Below are 27,029 nucleotides of genomic sequence, written 5' to 3' on the forward strand. Positions count from 1 at the left end.
TTTCTCAGGGCCAGCAAAGCCTTCTCTGCTGGCATAACATGCCTGATAAATTAATTTGTGATTTATGCTTTTAAAAGAAACATCATAACACATTCATTTCTTTGTATTTAACAAGATAGCTTTTGGGGTCCGTGTACTTTTGCGTCCATTCCTTTTTCTTTTTTTTTACCCAAAAATTAAAAACTAAAAATGTGTTTTTTTTGTTTGTTTTTTTTTTTGTTTGTTTGTTTTCTTTATTGGTTTTAACACTGATTAATAAAATAAGCAGATACAAACTGATTTCCTATTGACCATTTCATTTTCTATTTAAAAAGGAATAAAGAGACTGGTGGAAATTCCTTCAGTGTTTAAAAATTAGTTTATGCCTTGAATATTTGATAAGCACACGTGAGCGGCACTGAAACACCCTTTCATCTGATTAGTCAACTTGTCCCGTCTTCTGTAACCTACTGCCTTCAGCTAGAATTAGAGTTGGGATCGCTCTGCAAATTTGTCTCAATTTTCATTAAATATTGTCCCGAACCACCACTAAATGTAAACTATGCATGCCATATGTATTAGAATCTTGCTGCTTGGCACATCACGGTGTTGTTGCGAGGAGCCTCTAATGGACGACGCGTGAGATATCGCAAGCCACATCACTTGGCCATATGCTGACTGGGAGTTGGTCTATTATATATTATTTTTATTTTGAATAACATTGTATGATTTTGTAGTGACTGTAGTGCTGCGTCCCATTGATAAATATAATTAAAAAAGTTGTGTCAGTTTGTATAAAAGCCCCATGAGTTAATATGAGTTAACACAAGTTTATTTTTGTCATTTAATAATATATTTACTAAATGTTCATCCAGGCTGAGGCAATTACGTCGGCAGCACACTCTATCAGCAATCTACGGCTTGCAGAAATAACATTGCACTTATGGAGATAGGGTGAATAGACGTCCCAATAACAGGGACAGTCCTGATTTTACACGCCATGTCCCACATCCCGACGGACTTACAGTCGGGACGCCTTGTGTCCGAATCTTAGCTATTAGAATTTTATGTCCACTCCAATCCATGTTCATGATGCCTGAACATTAATTTATCATTCGCTTTTATCCAAAGCAACAGAACTCTTTTTTATCAATGGGACACGAATACACAGGTACTACTAAATCATACAATGTTATTAAAAATAAAAATAATTTATAATAGACCAACTCCCAGTCAGCATATGGCCAAGTGATGTGGCTTGCGATCTCTCACGCGTCGTCCATTAAGAGGCAACAACACCATGATGTGACAAGCAGCAAGATTCTAATTCATATGGCATGCATAGTATTTAATGAAAACTGAGACAAATTTGCAGAGCTATCTCAACTCTAATTCTAGCTGATGAGATTAAGGCAGTAGGTTACAGACGATGGGGCAAGTTGACCAATCAGATGAAAGGCACGTTTCAGTGTCGCTCATGTGCATATCAATTATTCAAGCCATAAATAAAAACATTTAAACAATGAAAGAAAATGAAAATTGAGCCATTTCCCCCTTTCTCTTTATTCCATTTTAAATAGAAAATGAAATAATAAACAGAAAATGAGTTTGTATCTGCTTATTCTATTCATCAGTGTTAAAATCAATAAAGGAGAAACCACATTTTTCGTTTTTCATTTTTGGGTTTATCAAGTAAAAAAGAATGGATGCAAAAGTACACAGACCTTTTGGGAGCCATGAAATTATTCCAAGTTTTTTTCGCAAGTGAACAAATACAGTATTCAGCTCTGAATACATTTATTCATTTTAATTCTGCTGGAAGCTTGCGCAACTTGTGTTGACGGTGTTTGTGTAATTGCATAGTCCTATATTAGCTAATATTCAAAATATTTGTTTGAAATTTCAGCGCAATGTTTGAAATAATGTTACGTGCTGTTCACATGCTTGAGTTAATTTTTTGTTGCACTAAAATTACACGCAGTGCCACAAAAGAGCAAAACGTATGTGTCTTGACTCTAGACAGTTTAGGTTCTTTTTAACTTGACATGGCATCTAAAAACACAAACAAGCCGTCAAAGATGTCTATCTAGCGCATGTTTACATTGAAATCATTTATAACTTGTGAAATAGTAGGATATTTAGATGACATTTTCTTGTACACATGATCAATCAATGTTCCATTTTCAGTAGTAGGTTCTTTGACACACTGAACATAGCCCAGGTTTGCCATCAATGTAGGCATTGTGTATGTTGTCAATTCATCATGGTTCCAATCACCAATTAAAAAGATATTATCTGACATATTGTTTATGTATTGCAGAGTTTAGTAATATATTTTTGAAACAAAGATAAGCGATATTGTGGTGGCCTGTAAATAACTATGATAATATCAAGTTTGTTGAGATGACATATTATGCACTCTCTGTTAACATTAGGAATGTCCAAAATATTGTAATCGTTATTAGTTCTATAGTATATGCCAACACCACCATGTTTTTTTGTGTCGAATTGAGTTTAATAGAGGGTTGTCTGTACTGTATGCAAAACAACGTGGAGCACTGTGAAAATGGTAACCTTCAATGCGAGTGGATTCACTTGATATTTTTGCAGGCAGCCATGTCTATGTTACAGCTATACAGCTATAATTATAGGATTGGATTGAAGCCATTTAATCTAGCAAATGGCAGTGTAAACCCTGAACATTCATTAGGAAAACTGAAAAATATTTGTTGGTGTTATGTGGTGAAATATTATAAAGTTCAAACTGTGGAAATGTGTTGATACATTCTTGGATGTTGTTTTTGCAAAAAATTGCTTTATCAGCTAAATCTTTAATGATCAACCCACTTAAAGTCTTGACTCGACTTACAGCAACATACGTATGCCTGTCCAGCTACAAAAATCTTTTTTAGTGATATGACAGCTTCATTGACAGTAAATCCTTGCACTTTGTGTACAGTGCAAGCACATGCCAACTTTAATGGGAACTGCTTACGCACCTTCCTTGCTGTTAATTCGCTCTTCCTCTAAAGTAATTGGAGTGGAATTCATGATGTTTCTATGTGGTGGTATACTCTTTCTAGTGGTATTCCTAATTTTATCATCATCAAACTGAACAAATACTACATTCACAATTGTGTTGTTTGTATTAAGGGCCATGTCTGTTACAGTACCACAGACACCATTTACAAGCCCATCAGCAATGTCAATATTCTTAATTAACATGACTCGTGCACCTTTACCTAATAGAAATGTTTCCGGTAAACAGGAATTAAATACTTTGGAAAAGTGTCCCTTTTTTAAGTTGCATTTGTCCAATTTGTTGATTTTTCTCAAAATCCTGAGCCTCTACACAAATGTGGTCTGGGAATTATGCAATTATCTGTTTGATGTTATGCTCTTCCACTTGCGTATTTGTTGGAAAAATGTGTAAAGCGAAAGAGGTTTGCCCAGTTTCCCTACTTTTGAGCATATTTAAGTCATTAAGTGATAGTGGGGAACTCTTTCTACATGTACGCAATCTAATCAATATTTCTGCAAAAGCTGAGTCTTTTTGTCTAAAAATGATTGTTAATTCTGACAGTGCAATTGTGCTGTTCCACAAATCCAATGGAGCATTTTGCAAATACAATGGTTTTCCTCTCGCAGGTGGCAATTGGAAAGAAATCTCCCACAGCAATTATACTAACTTTACCAAATGGAGAGTTGTCACCTGTCTGCTTTATTTGTCTAAGCCTACCATGGACATAGGCTAGTAGGCTGTGGTTTACCATAGGAATTTCATCTATAATCAGTATATAATATATAATAATTATACTATACTATACTATACACTATAATAAGTCACTAAATACCACATGCATAGTATTTATTTTTCTTCTCCTAAAGGAGTGTAAGGCAATTTTACATCTGTCCCGATTGAAAATGTACTATGGATGGTCTTGGCACCCAAGTTGAAAGCAGCAATTCCAGTAGGTGCTGTCAAAAGTACAGAAACCTTGTCTGGTGCAGTTGCAATTTGGGATAATAATCTGGTCACTTCATAATGAATAGTTCTGATTAAATGTGACTTTCCTGTTCCTGCACCTCCAGTAACAAATACATGGAAAGGCTCTGGCTTTTTACTTCTAAATTTCTCTAAGCACCACTGTTTGGAGTTCAGAGACCTAAGTAGATTGAGAGCATCTGATCTACACAAGACATTCAAACTGGATTCAGATCGATTGCTTCTTTCATTTTAAAGGATAGATCAGGAATTATATCAACATGCTCATCAAGTTCTTCTGATGAATTTCTAATTTCTTGTTGACATTCCAAGCACTCTGACTCCTGCTCAGGACACATTTCAAACGTTTGCCAGTTTGCTCTGGCTACATTCTGTGACAGGGGGACCTCTCGTTAGTCTTGTTATCTTGTTTATAGTTTAGTCTTGTTATTGGTTGTCATTGTCATGTATTTGCCCATGTTCATGTATTTAAGCCCTCATGTGTGCCATTGTCTTTTGTGTTTATGTAACGTTGTTTCATGGTCAAGTCAAGTTGTTTATGTTTGTTTTTGTTTTGGATTCATGTTTTTTTGAATTATCACTCATCTTGTAAATAAACTGCACTTGGGTTCTTCACACTTCATCATCATCGTCTGCCTGTCATTGCCAGCTACGTTACAGTTAGTTCAATATTATAGCACCAAAATCATATTAACATGTATTACTTGTGGCTATCATTCAGCAGACTAAAATTCCTTAGTTTATGGACTGGCCCAGTTCACTTTCATTACAAGTGCCATAAGCCCAAAGTATACTTCGGTCAGACAGGACACGTGATGCAATTCTTATCATCAGCAGAGTGCTCGAGCACTGAACACGCAGCCTGATTTTTCTAACCGCATGTCTTTAAATACGCAGAATTATTTGCACTAATTAGTTGGTTCAAAAGGTGGCAACACTCACATTTGAGCCGTTGTTGTCATCACAAGATGCGATAGAAGAAGATGTAATTGCTGGTAAACAACAGGAGATGAAGGTAAAAACGTCAGCATTGGATGTGCACGTCAAGAACATGTGTGTGAGGAGGTCTGGAGATACCTGCATTTGTTTAACTTGAGTCTGAAGGACTATAAAGACATCTTAATGGGTCTAAACTCCTGAAGAGAAATAGTCATCAGATGGAGTATACATTGACTGGCTTGCGTTCAACTGTGCACAGATGCTGAGCGTTCACGTCAAAATCGAAGTATACTTTGGGGTTTAATATAACTGCAATTTTTGCTTCTTTTTTTAAATAAATAAATAAATAAAGGTGGGATGAGTTGAAATGACTTTTGGTGGAAATCAACATTATGCCACAAATGCTGTTAATTGAGCTGAACTTATATTGAACCCATAACATTCCTCGAACTGTGGATGTTTTTTTTTTTTTTCTCTCTGAAAAATTAAATGCATTCTCTATAAAATGCATAATCCAACTGGAACTGCAATGAACTACAATTTATTTAGCTTGATCACAAGTGAGGACATTTCATATTCATAAAATCTCAGGCTTTCAAAATGTTATTCATACCCCAGCATGTGTATTATTTTTTTTTTCTGATTTTACCGCATTATAAATTTTGGCCCAGTCTCAAACTTATCAGCTGTCAAAATTGTACTTCAACACACACTTGCACACACATGGTCCAACTGCAACAGAAAAACAGAGCGGATGAAGGGTGGAAAAAATCAAACACTTGTATAAAATTGTTCGTAAAAATTTCAGGTCGAATCCAGCAGACAGTTTGTGTAGGCCTGGACTGGAGTGTGTTCTTGATAAAGGCAGTGGTGCCTGATAGGAACCAGATGCCGGCCCTCTGATTCAATGAACCGTAAACTTTAATGGGAAACTCCAGGCTGACCCAGGCCATATTCAGGTGAAGTTCTGTGTATAATGATATATAGGGAGGTTCTGGGAGTGTGTCTCCTTTTCTAAGTGATCCATCTCTCCCAATGGTTTTAGCGATACGAGCTAAAGTGGACCATTGGAAAAAAAAATAGGCGCAGTCCGTTGACAGCATGCGGCATTGATGTAATATATATAATGTAATATAGAGTCTTTAGCAGTGGTTAAAAGAAGGAATTTATTTTATAATTGATTTATAAAGAAATAAACATTGTACTCATTGAAGATTTGGTTTATTATCTGTAATGGACTAATCTCACTGTGATTTTGGCAAAGTTGATATAGCCGGACTGCCAATCGTGGTTTTGGCTGTTTATCACTGAAATTTATCTGGTGTCCCTTACAAAAATCTACAGTTCACTGTAAATTTGCAGCAAATTGTCCATTATTGCCAAAGGTTTGCCGGAGGTTCACCACTACCTTTGAAGAGCAGAAAACTTCTGGCAAACATTTGCGGTGAATCACAGGCTCATTTGCATGTGAAAATAACAAGTGGCAAGTTTGCAGCTAGTTTACTTTTTTTTTTTTAAGGGGTTGGTCATGAAATAAATAATGCAATTCTGCGAGAGAGAGATTCACTTTTCTCTTCCTCCATTACTGGAGAAATGTGCCAAGAATTTCAATGAACACACGCTCTTCATGCTACAACTTCCTGTTATCATGGAAGATTTCCCCTCACACAAGCAAGTGATAAATGCTGAAACATGAACTTGCGCATTGCAGATGAAAGTTTCTTCCCCAAACACATGCTGAGGAGCAATCAGAAAGATTGAGCAATGATTCCCTCTCAGAAAGGGCCAACTTTCGGCCTATTTATGATGCGACTGATCTGAAGCCAAACGTGAAGTGCGTGATTGTGTAGCTCTGGATGTACGGACGAACAACTGGCAGTGATTAGCGTGTGTTTGAGAGGATCTTCTTGTAGGACAACTAGCCGGTCACCCAGCATGCTCAGAGAGAGTGCTGAACTCAGGCAATTGGAGGGCCCAAAGCTGGAGACGTCCCTCTTTCAGCACCTGATCTGTTTCGCTGCAGGGGCGCCGTGTTGGGAGTGCAGGATATGGATGCTGTTTTTTAGCCCTCTCTGGGCTTGAGAAACACTGAACAGAATCAGGACCAGGGGTCAGAGGAATTCTTTGATCTCCTCATCTTTCTTCGCTGAGTGGGATGCTGGTGTGGTATTGTAGTTAATATAAAGGGAAATTTGACACTTTTCAGAGAATTATTGTTGCCCGCCCACATGATGCAAGTGAACAAATGGTCCTGCGGGTTGAAAGACTGTGGGGTACAGACATTCCAATGCGTTTCATTTTCAAGGGCAATGTTTTGCCGACGCTACATTTTATTTCAAGGCCAACGGTTTGTCTGTTTTGACAGGGATGGCTTGCAGGGACATTAGTAGACATTGGGACATTGGCAGAAGATGCATCTTCAGCCCTCTAAAGAGGAACAGAAATTAAGCCCTACTAACGCAAAATTTGTTTAACGCCACACATTTTTTTTACCACTGTTAACGCGTAATATGACCCTTTGAATAAACCATAGTTCATGAGAATCGAGTCAATTCGCACAAGCGTCGCTAATGTCACATGCATTGCCATCGGGAAAACAGATGGTGGGAGACATTATGCTGAGACCTGTGCCAAGCATTTTATCAATGTAACATAGCAGTAGAACATGCCTGCAAAGCACAGATAAAGCTCCTAACATTGTAACATCATTGCAGTGGCAAGACTGCCATTTGAACACCAGTCTTGCACTGCGAGGCGCGGTACGAGTGTGAGGCTAAAGTTGTGAGGGGCGGTGCGAGCACGAAGTGAAAGTGCGAGAGCAAGGCGATCATCTATGTTCCGCGATTGCTACCGGGTCCTTGAATAACATATAACGTGCAAGGGCAGCAAGTTCTGGTGCCCAACTAGGGAGTTGGTGCCCTACGCAGACTGCATAAAATGTGTATTTGGGAGTGGTGGTACTGATTACCGGCTAACAGAAACCCTGTTGCTGTCTCTAAGGTTCTGCCACATCGTCTCTGTTTGATAGTGAGTTCACTAGCCAATGCAGAAGTTGGAGACATTGCTGGAACCCTGCAGGTAATCTACACTTTAATTATCCCATTTAATCCCACCGGTTACAATTGTGACCGGGGTCTAAAAGGAGTTTTTGATGTATTTTGTACAGAGTTGTCAATTGTAAATGACAGTGCAGACTTTATTGCATGTCTGTCAAAATTCCATAAAAAGAAGCAAATAAATCCTGTCATAATACAATTACAACTACCATATTTTGTTCATAATTTGAATTGAGTTTAATTGAATTGAGTCATACTCTGTTGGTGGGGTAGGATTTGTGTGGATGACTGAAAAAGAAATGTGGTTGAAGCATATTTTGTCCACTCATGTTTATAAAGATATTATGATTAATTGCGATTATCTAAAAAAATTAATGTAATTAATCGTGATTAAATATTTAATCGTTTGACAGCCCTAAAAAAAAACCTTCATTTAGCTTGTCAGAGCTGTCAAGATAGCAGGGTTCGGCCACATCAAAGCCAGTTTGTTTTGTGCGTTCTTCATTCTGAGGGTTTGTGTTGCCAGGATACAACTCTGTCCTGCCAGAGACCCACTAACTATCAGTCTTAAGTTCTCTGCAAATCCTGTATCAGCATCCCAAGGCTGCTGACAGGCACACCAAACAAATGTTAATTTCTCAGGAAAAGGAGGGAAGGAAAAGAGCTGTGGTTTTCAGGCTTTTGACCAAGAGCATCTGCTGCTGATCTGCTTTTATTTTCCTCATTAAACTTACTGCTTGTGCACAGAAATGGCTGCCACAGTGTATTCGCTATTCCTGCCCAAGAGGCAGTGCCCACAAATCAGTCTGTGAAAGGATTCCAAGCCAAAACTGGTTATCACCTCCATTAAGCTTTCAGCAGCCGTTTAAGAGCTTTTGGAAAAACTGTAGATCAGAAAATGACAGATGTTGGTGATTGTCATACCCTCTAGCTTTTGTGTGACCATCACACGTTTTGATTTATCACACAGACTATGCAGACATGGCGGTAACCACCATAGACATTGGTGGATTTGTCCCCGAATAGTGGTTCATTAATATGAGTTTTCCAATGACCAATTCTTCAACCATTTCATTTGGTCCTTCCAATCTTGAATATATGGTTACATCCTTGGCCATTGATGCAGAATATTCTGGGAAAAAGAGGCACATAATCAACAACACCACACACTTCCTTCATACACTAGGCCGTACTTAAAAACCCAAGCACCCAGCTGAGTTGTAGTCTTTAAGATTCTGCCCGAGTCTCACACATCTTAATACATCTGTCAAGTCTTGTCAAGCTGTGTATGACAAGGCGGATCTTTCAGGCAGTAAGGTGCAATAATGTTCTGTAATTTCCCACATCCTCCTCTAATCTTGGCTAATGAAATTGTCATCTGACACCATGTTTGAAGAAGACTCTGGGAAGCGGCGGTCTGTAATTTACTGGATGCAGCAGTCATCCCCAGACTCGCATCTATCATCTAATCTAGTTATTGTACTCACAGAAAAAAATACAATGTTTCACTTCTTCATTGCTTTTTCCTCTGAAAATGTCTCTGTAAATAAATTAGCCGAGCCAATATTGCAGTGTTTATCTGTTCTCTGTGACGGATTAGTGCACATTACAGAAGAATGTTTTGACTGCTGATAAAGAGTGACACGAAATTCTGCTGAAAGCTACAATGTTTTGTTTTCCGTGATACATAAACTCAGCTTTCCTAATATCATATTTTGAGATTAGCTTTTTCCAAATCTTAAATAAACCATGAGAAATACTGAGCAGTATGACATGACTTGCATCAAGCCATAACATGATTTATTAATAGTTAAGAAGTTTATGTTTGAGCTCAAAACTGACCCTATGCACTTTTTTAATACAGGTTTCTGGTCTTATTGTGAATGATTCATTGGTGAAAAGGGCTGGGTAAAAAAAAATAAAAAATAAAAAATAAAATACATATATATATATATATATATATATATATATATATATATATATATATATATATATATATATATATACATTTTCTGATTAATTGCGGAAATAATTGTCAGAAAAATGTGTGTGTGTGTGTGTGTGTGTGTGTGTATATATATATATATATATACAGTATATATATCAGTACAGTGCAAAAGTCTTAGAAACATAAGATGTTTCCCAAAAACATTTGTCTTAAGATGGTTATTTATATCTGCTTCTTTAGTGTGTCAATAGGAAATATACATTTTATACTCCCAAACATTCCTTTTGCAAATAGAAAACATTAGAATAGAAGAACAGGGAGCCCTGCAACAGATAGCATGGCCCTCATAGAGATCCCCCCCCCCAACTGAACATCGGGTCAACCTGGAATTACACGAAGAGACAGAAGTCATTGAACAGCCTAAATAAATAAAAGAAATGTGGTGAATTCTCCAAGAAGCTTGGAACATCCTGCCAACAACCAAGAAAACAACCAAGAAAAACTGTGTCCAGGTGTAAGTAGGAGAATTGGTGCTGTTTTGAAGGCAGAAGTGTTCACACCAAATATTGATTTAGCTCTTTTTCTGTTTACTGGACTTTGTATGACATTAATTGATTAATGAAAACTATTTATGTCATTATTTTTTTTAAAGAAATCCACACTTTAAAAGTTTTTCATAAGAGCCTAAAACTTTTGCACAGTACTTTTATTTGTTAAATTTGTCAAATTTAAAATAGTAATTTGTTAAAATCTAAAATTGAGGCTTGTTTTGGGTGTCTGCAGGTGAAAAGGTCAGTAAACATAAGGTTGTTACTCACTTTTTGGAGGAGTGTTTGAGGATTGCTCTTTATTGAGAAAGTATGGTCTCTGCAGACAAAGAGAGACAACGATTTATGCTATAGAAAGAGCAAGCACAGGGATACAGCCGCTCTATACATGTGTTTAATACTGCATGCTCATAGCTGTTGTAAAGACATTTTGAACTGATTTTGCGGCATATTGTAAAGCAAAAGATAAATTTGTACTCCTGTCAGGAGAAGCTCTACTCTTGAGTGCTGGCCCGTGGGATCAGGCAGGAATGCTGTATATCCAGACCCGCCTGCAGCAACACAGTTCTATGGCTTAAGCGCCTTGACATCATTAGGATGCCACAGGAAATCACTCTTCTGTACTCTCACCTGTTTCCATTGACATCCTGCACCATTTATAGTCAGAAAGAGCTATGTGCAGTGAAGAAAATTGAGCATGCGTCTTTTCAATGTACAACTCTGCTCTTAAATTTGTCATTCGGCTTACTTATCTTTGTGTGTAGGGTTTGAACATCCTCAAAAAAGATCTTGGCATGCGGATATAGCAGAACTGCCACGCTGTATTGCTTGGCTACGATGGATGCCTCGAACACATGGGTCTCATGCATATCTCTGCACGTCATGTTTAGTTCAGATACGTATTTATTATTTTACTCAGTTAACACTGAAACTGGTCATTGTCCACTTTCTCGATTCTGATGAACCTTCCTGCTGAAAATAATACAATTTGCCATCCAACCAATCAGCATCTGCATGTGCCGCAGAAGTGCGAGCATGTGTTCTCACTGTAAATAGATCAATAAACTGTTTGCATTCCTCCGGGGTGCAAATGTCAAGACACCCCGGATTCTGTTGTGCTTTGAGAGATTAGCCAAACCTTGCCAAGAAATGTAATGGCGTGAGAACGGGCTCTTTTGAGCTTCGGGGGGTTTAGCAGGGGGTTGAAGGTGGTTCTGTATGGCATGGGGTCCTCTCGCCACAGTGATGGTTTGTAATGTGCCCCTGGCCTCAGGCAATAAAACTGTGATTTCTACTGTACCTGCCAGCTGAGCTTCTTATGATATCTGATGCATACACAAAGCGTTACATTCCAGAGGAACCGCTATCAAAGGCTTGGGCACTCTGTAATGACATCAGAGCCCTCTGATGTAAACAGGCATGACGGCCCTCTGGAGGCAAGTGTGGTTTTACAGAGCATAAGTAAATCGTGCACAATTACAGTAACAACAGCTAGTCAAGCAGGCTGTGAGAGATCGCTCACAATAGCTGCTACTGCTGCCTTCCCCTTGAAATATAACCGCTTACACTGACTCATACACATACACATACACACTGTCTCTCTCCTTCTTCCAGTGGTACTAGATGCTGTAACTCTGACAGCAGAGCTTCTTGTACATGTTTTGTGGTATGCAGTAACAAATATTTATGGATTTAAATGGTACAGGCTTATTAATTAGGTGGCTAACATTATAGGAGATGGAAAAATCAGATAATTTTGGAAATAAACGGTCTTGAGATACGATGCTGCAGCACAGTTTATGATATGTGACACAAAATGGTTTACAGCTGCTTCACTAATGGTCTGTTTATATCTTAAGTCCATCATTGATCGCATAGCATATCTGTACTATTTGTTTTAATGCATAAAGGGCTGTCGATTTAACATGTTGATTTAGTGTGATTACTTATATAAAAAAAATTAAGTGTTAAAACACTAACATAGTTAATCATGCTTCCTGACCTGTATGTAAATCTCTCAATAAAAATATGTATTTTCCTACCATCAGAGCTATTCAAACTTAAACAATATGCAACTTGGGGTTTTTATGAGCTGTGTCAGTAGGAGGCAGTCAGCGTGCCTCAACAACCCTCACAAGCAGCGCAGCTGCAGAATGATAGTTGGTCACACAGGACACGTTCTTGACAGCTGGGCTGCATTCTACTTCACTTTCAACATCCACTTGCTAACTTCCCTAACCACTTCCCATCGGGGAATCCCCAATGCCATTTTGGAAGTCCGTTCCACTTCATTGAGTGGGCGAGGGAAGTTTCTTTTGACAGATGCTCAACCCCTCGATTCTGACCGAGCTTTAGGCAGCTCCATATCCCACAATGCAACTCGATTGTGACATCACAGCAGATCACACTTCATCAATCCCACCCCCACACAACTCTATTGAATGATGTAATGGAAAGCTGTGAGTGAAGTTAGGTCAAATAAGCAGTTTAGAAGAGTTATATTGAGATTGAACTGCATAATCTACCTTAAACTGACACAGTCATAGCCTGTCATTGCAATGTTACCATTTTTGTTTGTGTAAAACTTGATTAATCCTTTCTAACAATTATTTTTAATAAAAAGTTAATTTATACATGACTAGATTTATTTATAAGCCTCTGAATTTACAACTAAACTTTACATTGTCTTCTCAGGTGCAAAACTTGCCAAATAATTTCACAAAATGACATCAGTTGAACAGCAAGAGCGACAACGAGCTCCAAGAGTCCAAGGGCTTAGGCCGTTCCATTTCATCCCACTGCACGGGTTCCACCAGAAGTGGGCACTCGTGCAACATAAGCAATGACGTACATCCGAGTCCATGAGATGTAGGAAAGTTAGCGAGGGAAGGGTGTAAAAATTTTAAGTGGAATGCTGCCCTGGACGAAGCACAACAGAATCGGGGGTCTTGAGACATGATTTTCAAACTACTTTTCCTTGACACAGTGTCCTAAAAATGTGCCGTTTATAATGCTCAAAAAACAGTGAGACAGCTCGAAAGCATCCGTCAGACACATATGCACATAGGCTGACAATTCAAATCAGACAGAACGCAAGAACGTATCACACTGACCAACTCAATTGCATTGCTGTCGACTGTAGGCGTGCTCAGTGATATGCGAAAAAACAAACAATATATTGAGTTCTAAAGCCACTTTTTGTATTGTCTAATAATTAAAACTTTACTTGTCTGCCACAATAATGCAATATATTTCAGTTTGAATTATAATGTTTTACAGGTATGTATTATATTTTTAATTATTTGTATTATTTTGTATTTTTTATTTTTTTTTACATTCAATTAGCTTTATTTTTTTTTTACACATTATTGGTCTGATTGTGCTCAATTCGTCAATGCACATTATTCCAAAGGAATATTCATCAAAATATAAAAACTATACCAAAAGTTCGAAATTAATAAAATATATGCCTTTCTACCTTGCTACAAAATAGATTAAAATAAAATAAATCAAATGAAAATGATAATTCAAATATAACTGATGCACCTTAGGTTATAGGCTACATATAAAATAATATAATTTATTTACATAGCTTCTCGATGGTGTGATCTTTGCAACAGTGTGATGAAGAGCAAAAGTTCAATCACTTATTGAGCATATTTTTAATTTTGAGAAATTGTATGTTAGTATATGTAGGCACAGTGGTCAAAGTGATGGGGCATGTCCCCCAGACGCTGACTTGCATGTGGTGCAAATAGAGTAAAACATTAATTGGTAACCTACAGAGATCATAAATTGTGCACATCTCAGTAATCATCGTCCTCTGCACAGACAGATATTACCTCAGCATTTCCCCTAAAGATGTTTCCAGAGGACACATCGCATTGCAGTTCTGTTCCAGGACTCTGAATATGAAACCGAACCCTGGGAGCGGTTCGGCCTGAGCTTCAGAGAGCAGAGAGACTTATGTGTTTCTGAAGATGATGACAGATGCAGAGCCTTGATTTAACTTGATTAACTAGAATAAGAAACTCTGTGATGCATCATTGAAACAAAAAGACCATCTTTCTCTGCTTGAACTCTCACTACACTAAGACCTTCTGTGTCACAGGTCAAAAGTGTCACAACAAATACGTTTCTCCATTTTGGGTTCATTACTGAAAAAAAGCAGTTGTCTTTGAAAATTCGTAAACGCAATTATTTTTCAGTGATGCCTAAAGAACACAATGTTCCTACTGAACACAATCTATTGTTTTTGGTGCTTCTTGCCAGAGTAAGGAAGAAATTTGTATTATTATTATTATTATTATTATTATTATAAATCGTTCACAATAAAACCAAGAAAATTAAATTAAAAAGTAAATATGGTTTTGATTTTATGTTGACTTTAAAAGTCACAGAGATTTAAACAAAATGTATCATTTTAACTGAAGTTGACTGAATTACCTCTAAATTTGTGTTAGCTTTTACAAGTGTGACTATGTCTTTAACTAATTCAGTGTTTCCAAATCCATTTCAGCCTCAAGCATGTGTATTTTCCATTAAGAAGACCTTACGGTGTAAGATCTGACCAACCTCGGCCTGTTGCATGCAAAACACTTTATTAATTTTGAAGGCAAAACTCTTGAAATATGTCTTTTTGGAATACAATTCTTATTAAATATTCCCAGATCAATGAAAATAAACATCTTGGCTGGGGAACGTTTCGGGGAAGAGAAAGTGAAACGGAACACCACCTTTCCATGGTATGTGTTTCTTGACAAATGGTGTAGTTTATTAGTCTGTTCTATCAAAGCTGATTGAAAACTGCATTTCTGCAGTTTGTTCACATTAATTGTAGCCACATGTTAATATTCTGCTTTCCTCATTTCTTTTAAAGGAATTATTGATTCAGGTTACAAAAAAGTCCTCTCTATCCTCAAAGGAATTCTCAGTGATTGCTGCTGTTGGCAAACGGACCTTTATTGTGTTTAATCTGATGGAGAGGACGGGTACTGTTGTGGAACCATCTATCATTTCCCAATGCATTCTGCACTCTATATAATGTTCCAAAAAGGGTTTTACAGAGATATTCAGAAAACCAAAGGACAGGAGTTCTATAGAAAACAAGCTATGTACTGGTGCTTCTCAATAAACAAATAATTAAACATTAACACCCATAAGGTCATGAACATGATCAAATACAAGGCCAAGGCGCACATTTTTTTAGTAAAAATATAATTAACATAAAACTTTATGATAGACATCAATGGAAGGTTGGGAATGGCTGCACATTTTAAAATTAATGAACCCATCTTTTACTGATCTAACAGTATAACTGTGTATTCATATATAGCTGTTCCAGGATGAGATATAAACAAAGTAGACAACGAAATATAAACAGGCACGGCTCAGCCAAAATTATGTCATATTCACCCTCATGTCATCCCTAACTCAAACTCAATTGTGTATTACAGTTGGTTTTGTGTAATACAAAAGGATACATTGGGGTAATTCACAGACTAAATGTCTAAACTGCTTTTTCCAACACAAGTAAAAACCTGGCTCTGTAAAAAAGTAGTCCATACAAATCAAATTCCATTTAAGTTTTCTAAAATCATGTGGTGTCTTTGTGTAAGGAACAGAGCAAAATTCCAAATTATGTCAGCCACTAACTGTTTTCTATATTTTCTTCCTCAAGGGGGTGCTCAACGGTTCAGAAACCCGAATCCCCTGTTCATCCGCATTCAAATGTTAAGATGATTTATGTTTCATTGGAGACATTTGTACTCTACAAAAATATTTTTAAACAACAGATAACTCCAAGGATTCATACCCAGGGATGGAACTAAGCTGCAACAATCTCTTTAAATTTTTTTTTAAAAAAGCCTTATCCAGTAATCATAAATGACTGTGATAGGGCCAACCTGACCAGTGCTGAGAAACGTAACGGGTACCATGTGACCATGTCAACAATGTGCCACTCCAGCAGCAGTCTGGACAATCATATACACCCAAATAATAATCCTGCAAAACTTTAGTAACCATTCAATGCACTACATCGTGGGTTATCCTTTCAGATTTGAATGGACCCGAGGAAATAACAAATTGCATTGTGTGGTGCCCCCTGGACATAATCTAGTCATGGTCCTTCCAAAGGTTTTTTTTTTTTCTGTTAACAGATGATACCTAGAACCAATACGCTTCTCAGAATAACCAGTAATATAACATCAAGAACTGTAATTTCCAAAGAACCATTAAGTCAATTCAAGAACTTAAGGTGCTGTAAAGAACAAATAAAGAGCCATTATTTTTAAAGGCTAGTTCACACTGCCCCAACAAACACCAAATTCCAATGGTTGTTGGGTTTTGTTGGATCTGTGTATTTTCCCTGTTGGTATTTGAACGTGACCATTTTTTTTTTTTCAAAATTCTAAATCCAACAGCATATTTTGGATTGTTTGAAATGTTGCCGTTTGTTGGGGCAGTGTGAACAAGGCTTAGGAGCCACTTAGATGGAGCACATTCTTACATTTAAATAGATACAGTGCAATGATTGGAACAGAATGCTGAATACTAAGGGAACTGCGAAACGCGGTGCAAAGGTCGAAGATGCACTGCAAGCGGATGTTTACACAGAAAAACAATTACAAAATAGTGCAGACGGACACAAAAAATGTGTTTAGTGCGAACGGAAAAGTGTAGAACATTCTAGATCCTTTTGACCTTCTCTAACTTCAGATGAGCAGTGATTTGTCCAATAAGACTAAATGAAACTCTCTCATATAGCAGAGGGAAGCAAGATGGAGAGGTATTCCAACAGAGCTGATGTACTCAGTGCTGTACATCCTGTATGGATCCAAATGAGTGGGAGTAGAAATCCCTGCTGATGGATGGCTGGTATGGGGCCAACGTTCCGGATGAGAATGGCTGCCCAGTGCTGGGATGCTCTCTCAAATCCCCCCGTGAAATGGTCGCAGCTGCTGCGTCAGTCACCTGAGCATTCCTGTTTTTTCATCGAACAAATAGCAATCAGGCCCTCAGCGTCTGACCTGACAAATTGATTTGGAATCCCTTCTGACAATCTGTCCCTGCTTCGCATTCCCTCCATGGTCAGCGTTAAGCCAAGTGGGGTGGAGATGAGAAAACGCTTTCGGTATCATTGCTGCTCAAAGGACGTGACGTGGGAATCTTGCTCTGAGTAATTTTCATCTTTTCTCAAATGCATCCTCTTTGAAAGTGTAGTCAAAATGGTGGTGACATGGCAACTAAGAGCTGGGGGTGAATAAGATAAAAAAGTAAAGTTGTTTAAAATGGTAATGTTGCTCTGAATGTTTTCTGATTAGTGTTCATATATATGCATTTAATGACAACAAAATGACCCTTGGAATACTTGCCTTTTTCAGTTTAAAGTTTAATTCAACTGCAAGGGAGGAAAGGAAATACAGACAAGGAGAAAAAAGTAAAGAAACTGCTCAGTAATGTAGTTCAGTGAGAATACAACACTTCTTGACACTCATTTGTTTGACATTGTGCTGTCAGGAAGACAAACCATCTTTGACCAACTGCAGCCGATGAACACATATCAAATTCAGCTTTCGTCTTCTCTCTCTCTCTCTCCCACCTCTCTTATGGAAGTTATTCGATGTCTTCTCTGACTTGCTAAATGATAATGTCTAAATCTCCACACAGCTGCCACGCTGATCCACTGCAGGACTCGGTAAGGATTGAAAACAGTAAGAGAAAGTCTTTCATTCATCCACATTATTGCTTTCCCATGAGAGAGAGAGACAAGTTTGAAGAACTTTACGTAACTTTAAGGAAGTTCACCCAAAAATGAAACTTGTGTCATCATTTATCTCATGTCGTTCCAAACCTGCATGACTTCCAGTCTTCCGTGGAACACAAATGGTCTGTCGAGCTCCAAATAATAAAGAAATTAAATAAATAAAATAACACATACATAATAAATGTATGATAAATAGGGATGGGAATTGTGATTAAGGGAATTTAACAATTCCGGTTCCAAATCCTCACAAAGATTACAATATCATAACAGTTCCATTATTAATTCTTACTTTTTAGGAAGAAATAATTGGAAATAAGAAATGCAATTTGTATTGCATTCACTGATTTTAGCAGTCTGTTGCTAAATGATGAGATCATTTCAGATGTCAACTTACACTAAAATAAAATAAAAACATTTAAAGTATATATATATATATATATATATATATATATATATATATATATATATATATATATATATATATATATAAATATTGGTTAATTAATTAATTAATTAATTTTGTTTAATAAATTCCACTGATTACAACACAACTCATAATGTGTAGGTCTATCTTAACTGTGTGTTTAACACTGTGTTTTACGCTGTAATTTCAGTAGTGAGGCAGCACTGTTGCTGAATGGCGGAACTGAAAGTCATGAAAATCATACTGTTGTGGTATTTAAAAATAAAATAAAAAATGGAACCGGTACTGTATAAGAACGGGTTCCCGGTTCCCAACCCTAATCATGTGGTCCCTATACTGTAACTAGTGTACAAAATACAGGGTTCCCACGGACATGGAAAAATATAGTGGAAATGTCATGGAGATCATGGAAATATCAGGGGATTTTAAAGTTGTGATTTAAAGGACTGGAAAATTCAACTCAATATACTGTACATTCACCATGGTAATACAGTATGTCGTGCTCTGGATGGGGGCTCAGAAAGTCTAATTCTCCATTTAATTGCATTCAAATCTCAGAACTTTTTTTTCCCCAATTTTTTTAAAGACAATTTTATAATAACAAACCTGTCATACAAATGCAAATTTGCCCCAGAAATCTCTATAAAATTATTTTAAAAAATCCATATCCAGTAATCATGAATGACTGGAAAAGTCATGGAAGTTCATTTGTCAAAAGTTGTGTATGAATCATGAATCCTCTGAATTCATACAAATGTGTGTGTGAGGAGCAAGCAGCTACTCCGTATACTTGCACTCTTTCAAATATTGTGCCATGTGTGACGTCAATGACAATTGGTCATGAGACACATGAGAATCAATGAAGTTCGTCTTCATTGACGTCAAACATGTCTTTTAGTTCCTCAGAAAGACAGCCGTATCCTACAGCTTTGGAACAACATATGTAGCCTAAACTATTCCTTCAAAACTCATCCCTCTCTATGCGGAACTAAGGCCAATAAATACTGTACCTACAGTAAGATGCATACTTCAGCATTCACTTACACACACTCACTCGCACTAAAGCCTAATTTAGTTTATTGGCTTGGTAGGTGGCTTAACTCCAAGCATAACATTTTTCCCCTTAGGTTGGAGAATGGGGAAATCGGAGATGCAGTTAGACATAAAAAGTGAGAACTAGTCTGGCCTCCACACCCTGTCGTACCACAAATTGCCTGTGTCCTTTACGGATTACAGTGGAAAGTAGGTAGGGGGCCAGGGCTGATCGGATCCCCAGCCATGATATTTTATTTCTTCTGACCCTCAACTTGCCTTTTTGGTAGATCTGCGCTTGAAAGTTGATCCAGGAATTAAACTACAAGCTTCTGCTTATGTCTACACCATTGGCGACCTGTGGTAAAATGAGCACGTTTTCTGAAAGAACTCTCAGTGTAAAGCTTAATTTGGAGCTGTGGCCAAGCATGTGCAACTTCAAATCCAACTTGCAACATTTCCCAATCCTGTTCAACATGATCACATGGGAACTCAACACGTTGCTACAGAATGTTCCGGTACACTGACATCGACTCCATTCTGCTGATTTATTGATAAGTGCCATCTCCGATCTGACATCTTTGCATCAATTCAAGTATGTTTACTATTTCCTGTGGTGCAACGGATAGCATGTTGCTTGAGCAGCCTCAGAGACACGGGAGAAACATGAGTTCCGGTCCTACAAAAAACAAGTTATTGCGTTCACATAATCAATGATGAGCGAATGAGTGATTCGGAAGTTGCATTTTCCCTCTGATTTCATTTTTACTGCACTGGCGGTTGGGTTTAGGGTGTATAGTTCATAAAATATGCCTTCCTGATGACTGTATTACATAATTCACAACTAAAAACAACTAATTTACAACTACCTTTTGGCTCCCTCTGTCGCCGAATTGAAATTCAGGTCAGTCTGGTCTGAACGAACAAGCAATAGTAATAGTAATAATTGTATTAGCAAGCATGAATAATAAAAAGTGAAAAAAGGCACAAAACCCCCCACTCATCTCAACATGTACACAATGGCATAAAAGTGCATGCATTTTCCTGTTCATTAAAGCTGTACCACAGAACACAGTAATTCAAACACAAACAGTGGCTTGTCATAAGCTGTTTGAATGATCGAGTTATAAGCTCTCTGTCCTTGTGTCTTTTCTTGGCAACTTATTAACGCTGTAGCATCTCTTCAAAGTGCATTCAGTCACGACTGCCATTTGTGGCCCTGCTGGACCCTGTCCACGCACTTTACCGAAATCTATGTATATCCCATCAAAGTCTGTTTCAATCTGAGTGTTATAAACCCTAGCCCCACTATGGAGGTCACAGCAGATGGACATAGCGAGCTCCCTCATATTTCGGCTCTAAACCCCTGTAAACTTCAGTGGAGCTGTGTCTCCTCTGATGGTTTGGGTGCTTAAGTGACATTTACAGTTTATGAGGTGCACTGCTAGATTACTCTAATGGCGGATAATGTTTTAGCTGTGATGGTGTACATGGTGGTGTCGAGAGAATGTATGTGTGTTCTGTTGGACTCTGTGATGGGACAGTGATCACGCATAGTAGCACATGATGGGACAGCTGCGAACTGTAAGTGGTAAGTTTAAAAGGGTCATGGCATGAGAAATCTAATTATCCTTGATCTTTTGACATATAAGAGGTCGCTGCTAGGACACGACACAGGTATCAAACAACAAAGTTGTAAAATTGGCTTTAATCAAAGTCTTTCTAGCAAGTCAGTCCACTGTCGGCCATCTTTGGAACACTCTTGGGAGGCTATTTCCAGTCATGCCAGTGTAGCTCCTATCTACTTAAATGGGGTAACACTGAAATCTCAAAAACGGTTGGTCAAGATTACGATCAAAGAACGTATTTCAAATCAGCAGTAAAATCTGACAACACTGGTATCATAAATTGTGCTTCTTTACCTCATATTATGCAAAAAATTCAAATAATCCCGGCTTGTATAGCTAATGCGCATTCGCATTCTCGAGTTGATTGACAGGCGATGTCTGTATCTAAAAGGTGGTTGGTTATCTGTAAGGCGGGACTTCCTTTCTACATCCGTTGACCAATAGAGCTCCTTGGTTGGGCGTTCCAGTTTCTCCCATTCATTTGAATAGAAGTGGCCCATCTCTGCTAAATAGTCTCTGCTATAACATTATACAGAATAGGTTAGTAAGCGATTTTATCACACTAAAATCATGTTGACACGCATATTGTTTATACTTTTGATAAAGTGTGTATTTTAAAGTTCAGAAATTGGTCCCCATTCACTCCCATTGTAAGTGCCTCACTGTAACCTTAATTTTTGCTTTTTTCTAAAGGAAAAGAGGGGCAAGTCTAAATACAGTTTTGTGGTAATCAGTATTATGCTACAAATGTTGTTGATTGAGCTTAACTTGTATTGAACCCAGAATATTCCTTTAAACAGATTAGTGTGGACGTGGTCTGCATCACTACTGGCACCAAACTGAATTTCAAAAATAAGACAGAGGAGCGAGGAAACGAAGATGCAAAATTTAGGAAATGAGAAGCACCCTCTTTCCTGCACTGTTCCTTCTGTACCCTGTTCCCATTCACCGACTCGATATTTTCATGTTTCGTTTTTCCTTACGGAAGCAGACTGTTGCGCTCTATAGCGGGCTACTTAGTCATTGTGAAGCAACATTTTTAAGAGAATCTTGCTGTGCAAATTAGTTAACATTAGTTAAATTGTTGATAACACATTCTGTTAGACATTTGAAGGTAACTCTATCGCCCCCTTGAGTACTGTACGTTAAGTGTATACAACGGGGACCGCACACTTTCGGGTTGGCCAATCTTTCACATCAGCTTTCGTTCATTGCAAGGATTATATTTCTAGCCTTGTTGTCTATGCACATTAAGCTTGGATAGGAGGAATATTTTAACATTGACAAAATTACCCACATTAGCTTTAGTGGATACGTCTTTCTCACACACACACTCAACCAAGAACAAATCCAGGTGATAAACAAACACACACACAACCAATGCCAAAGCCAAGTACTGTAAGTGAACACTCACATCAGTGCTGCCAGAACCAAATCCTAGCAACCAAATACAGACACACACACACACACACACACACACATCCTACACAAGCTTGAACCCTAGCAACTAAAACACATACGCATGCACACACAAACACACACTGCAGTGTTCAAGGCTCTCCTATTACTGTTTTAATAGGGAATTTGAGAGTGTGTGGAGGCCCAGGCGCAAAGTCTGTCTCTGCACATGATCGGCCGCAACTAATACATCCCACAACTGCACATGAGGGTGATGGAGCCCCTGCTCATATCAATGTGGAAACAGGTGCTCTCTGCAGCCCAGCAGATGTCTCATAATGCTCTCAATATCCATGCAGAGAAACAATGCATGATGCCCTGCCAAGGTGGTCCGACTTCTGGTTATTTTCGTGGATACGAGTCTGTGTGTGTTTTGGCACAATCAGACTCATCACTATGTGGGTAGACCTTGATTTAAGAGATCTCCCAAGTTAAATAGAACAACATGAAAGTCAACAAGAAATCAAAGTTCACCCTATTTTTACTTTCTTAACACACATTCCTAGTTTTATTGTACATGATTCATAAATGCATATTATTCCAAAGAAAAAACAAAACAAAACAAAAATGTTTGTCTCTGTGTCTCTGTAATCATTCTTTCACCAAAATGTAATACCCTGCTCTGCCCCTGAAACTACTTTATTTTACTGCTGATGTAAACTAGACTGTTAGATATAATTAACCAACAACCAAACAGCTATTTTGACAACTTGCATTAAGGTCTGGCTCCATTCTGTTAGGGAACACCCAACTATTTAATCAATTCCCAATGGTAAAAATCAAGTCTGGCCCTACACTTGTTTATGCTCGTTTTCTTGTTTCACTGAGAAATATGTCACATAATAGACTGGTTGCGAATGCTGTTTCATATTGACTTATTCTCTATTGACAACTTATGTGTGGTTCTTCCAGTTTTTAGAGAAAGCAATGCTGTTTCATCCCTCAGAATATGTACTGCATGTACACAAATACGCCTACATTGGAAGCCATGAAAATCACACTGTTTTAAAAGTGTAGCCAAAGTATAAACACTCAAATAATAACATGTGTTATCAACCCTGTCTGTGCAAAATTATAGCCAATTTCTCTGGTAAAAAATAAATCTTGATGCTTTGTATCCACATAAGCGGGAGGGCCATTGAAGTGTTTGTACTGGACGTACAGTGAACAGCATGGAGCAATGGAGCAAACTTCTCACACAATAATTACGTTTATAACACTTATTACATGGCTCTCTGAAATACTCGATTCTTATTGGTCAGTGGCGCCATCCAGTAGTCAGATATTGCTCTGTATCAACTGCACATCCAGAAATTAAAACGTATTAGACCGCTCATCCGGGTTCTGCGAGCTGTCTTTCCTGCTTCTCGGCTCATCAATGTTTCATGTCCATTTATTTGGCAAGTAGTTTTGTAATAAGCTGAATAATGAGGAGTCAGACGGTCATTTTCACAAAATAAACACCAACAGAACTCCGACGCAAACCGGAGGTGGATTTCAGCTGTTCAGTGATTTCTTTCTTCTCAAATTACATAATTTCAAAGCAAATCAATATTTTATGTCTATGTATTTATTTATTTGGTTAGTAGCCGTGTAATAAGCGGGATAATGTACAGTTAGCCATTTGTTCTCACACAATAAACCCCTTCAGGGTGATACAAGAGTTCTTCGCTTCGAGTCGGGGCCCTGATCACCCTGTCGGGGTTTATTGTGCGATAACAACCGGCTGACTGTTCATTATCCCTTACATAACCAGTAGTTCATCCACCTAGAAAAGTAATTCCACCTCTAAATAATGATTTAGAGAACTTTACAGCTCAAATAAGAAACTTTTTTTCTTTATTGAAGATTTAATTTATTTGCTTTAACTAGGGATGTCCCGATACTGGTATCGGAACCGGGAATCCTCTTCCCAAATATTTGTGTTTGATTGTGTTTGAAAATGAATAGCCTCTAGCTTGACTGGTTTGAATTTCTTCATTTGATATAGGCTCAATAATTTAGGTTTCACTAATTCAGTATAGGCATTGATTTATCGCATTCAGCTGGTAATGCATAGTCAATGCTAATGCTGTTAAACCTATAAATAAATACGTCATGGACAGGTGCGTACACAATACAATGGAGAAAAATGGAAAAATCTCTGCACACTGTCGTAGCTTGCAAATCTTTATTAGATTACAGAATTTAGGGCAAATAACTTCTTCAGGCATTCTATTAATTTCTCTGAAAATTCTTCCAGTTGCAAGGGATGTACAGTATATGACTATTACAAAGTTTTACAGTACCTGAGAAGTTTCACCAATGATACTTGCGATACACTCAACTGAACTAAAAAAAAAAAAAAAAAAAAGTTAATGGTGGTGGACCTCGTGAACTGGTAATTTTTTTACACTCAAATAATTTTGGATCTGATGACCTGATGCTCTCCTTAGATGGCATTTTCATGAGCATGGATTATGACAATTGTCAATCAGCGTGCACACACACCCTAGTTACAAATGTTTGGAATTCACTAACACACACACATTTAACTAACAATCTCGGGTGTGGATCCGGAGGAAAGTTTTAGGGAAGGTTTTTAGGGTTACAGTTTTATGTGTAAATTACTCTTACCATAACCTTTTCCATTTACTCTGTTTACTTTTGTATTTAAGAAAGTTTAATAAATGAGGCCCATTGAGTCTAAACAGACATACAACTAACAGAATTTCACCAGTACACCCAAATGGCTGTATCCATATCATAATGTTCATGTGTTGCACTTGCTATAGTTTACTTCCAAGTTGCCTCTTCGTCAAATGGCAATGTCAAATTTAAATCAATCAATCAACAAAACAAATGCGCTACCTTGATTAACAAATAGCATGTATAAAATGTACTGTATGCTAATAATTCCTTGCACAGAAAATCAACATGATATAGTACTCATTTATCTTGTAATAAACTAAGAAATTACTGTACTATGATAGTAAACTTCTATAGATATTAATGAAAATATGATTTATGGAAGGGCAAATATATATTGCGACACTATTAGATACCTCTGGGTCACTAACAACCCTATGCACTTTTGGTAATTATTTGGTAAAATAATGTATATTTTTTGCAATTTTGGCATTTTTTTATCATTACAGGATTCATAAGAAAATGGTTGAGGAATACTAAAAAGATGGGAGCATTACTCCAAAAAATGAATCAGATAAAGGGGGTGGAATGAGGTCCAGAGTCCTTAAAGACCTGAGGTATATATTTAAGGGTTAAAGAAATAGTCCACTGGAAAATGAAAATTCTGTCACATTTTCTCACCTCCATGTTATCGCAGTCTGTCTTTTCAATACAATTGCAGTTGCTAGTTACTCACTTTAAAGTTGAAAAAAAGGACCCAAAAGTATCATAAAAGTAGTCCATGCCACTTGTGCATCCTATTCCAAGGCATACGGTTGTAGTGCGAAACACTCCGAAATTTACGTAATTTTTCAGTGAAAATCTTCATGTACGTTTCGCATTCATGAGTGTATAAGAGAAGCTTGATCACAGTTGCACATTTGTTCACGTACTTTGTTTTTAGTGCTAAACAATGCTAGTTCTTACATGAATATGTAATGTTTGCTCTATTTTTGTGCAGTGCCGTGCACAGTTGTAGTTTGGAAGTGGCAGTTTGGAAAGTCGAGAGAGCAAAGTCTGATTTTAGCAGACAAGGCATTCAACCTCCTGTTGCTGATTTTCCTGTGAGATCAGTCTGATATAGTTTATGTTATAGTGTTTAACCCAAAATATTCTTATGAAAAGTGACCCCCCCACCCCCCACCCCCCCGCATCCCCACAACCCACCCACCCACTCAATAAAAGCACACACACACACAGTCCCTCAAAAGTTCATCGTGCTTCCTGTCTACAAATATAGCCTCCATCAGTTTTTTCAGCTCACTGGGTAAAGCATCCTAAACAGCCCTTATCCTGCGCCAGACAATGAACATGACCTGGCTAAAAATCTGACCATGATAAAACCACTGTGTGAAGTCTGCTCTGAGCCTTTGCTCTGACTGTAGAAATAGAAGCAGGCATTTCCGGCCTGATGGAAGTAAGGTTATGGCTCAGTGCCAGCCTCCGGAGAGTGCCAGAGCCAGATGGCATCAGACCAGGGCCCAGCACACACATGAACACACACCTTAATAACCAGCTGTATGAGCACTCTTTAGTTCACTGATGCTTAACAAGCAGTGTGCATGTTTCATGTGTC

Source organism: Myxocyprinus asiaticus, chromosome 27 (assembly GCF_019703515.2).
Source record: "Myxocyprinus asiaticus isolate MX2 ecotype Aquarium Trade chromosome 27, UBuf_Myxa_2, whole genome shotgun sequence".
NCBI lineage: Eukaryota > Metazoa > Chordata > Actinopteri > Cypriniformes > Catostomidae > Myxocyprinus > Myxocyprinus asiaticus.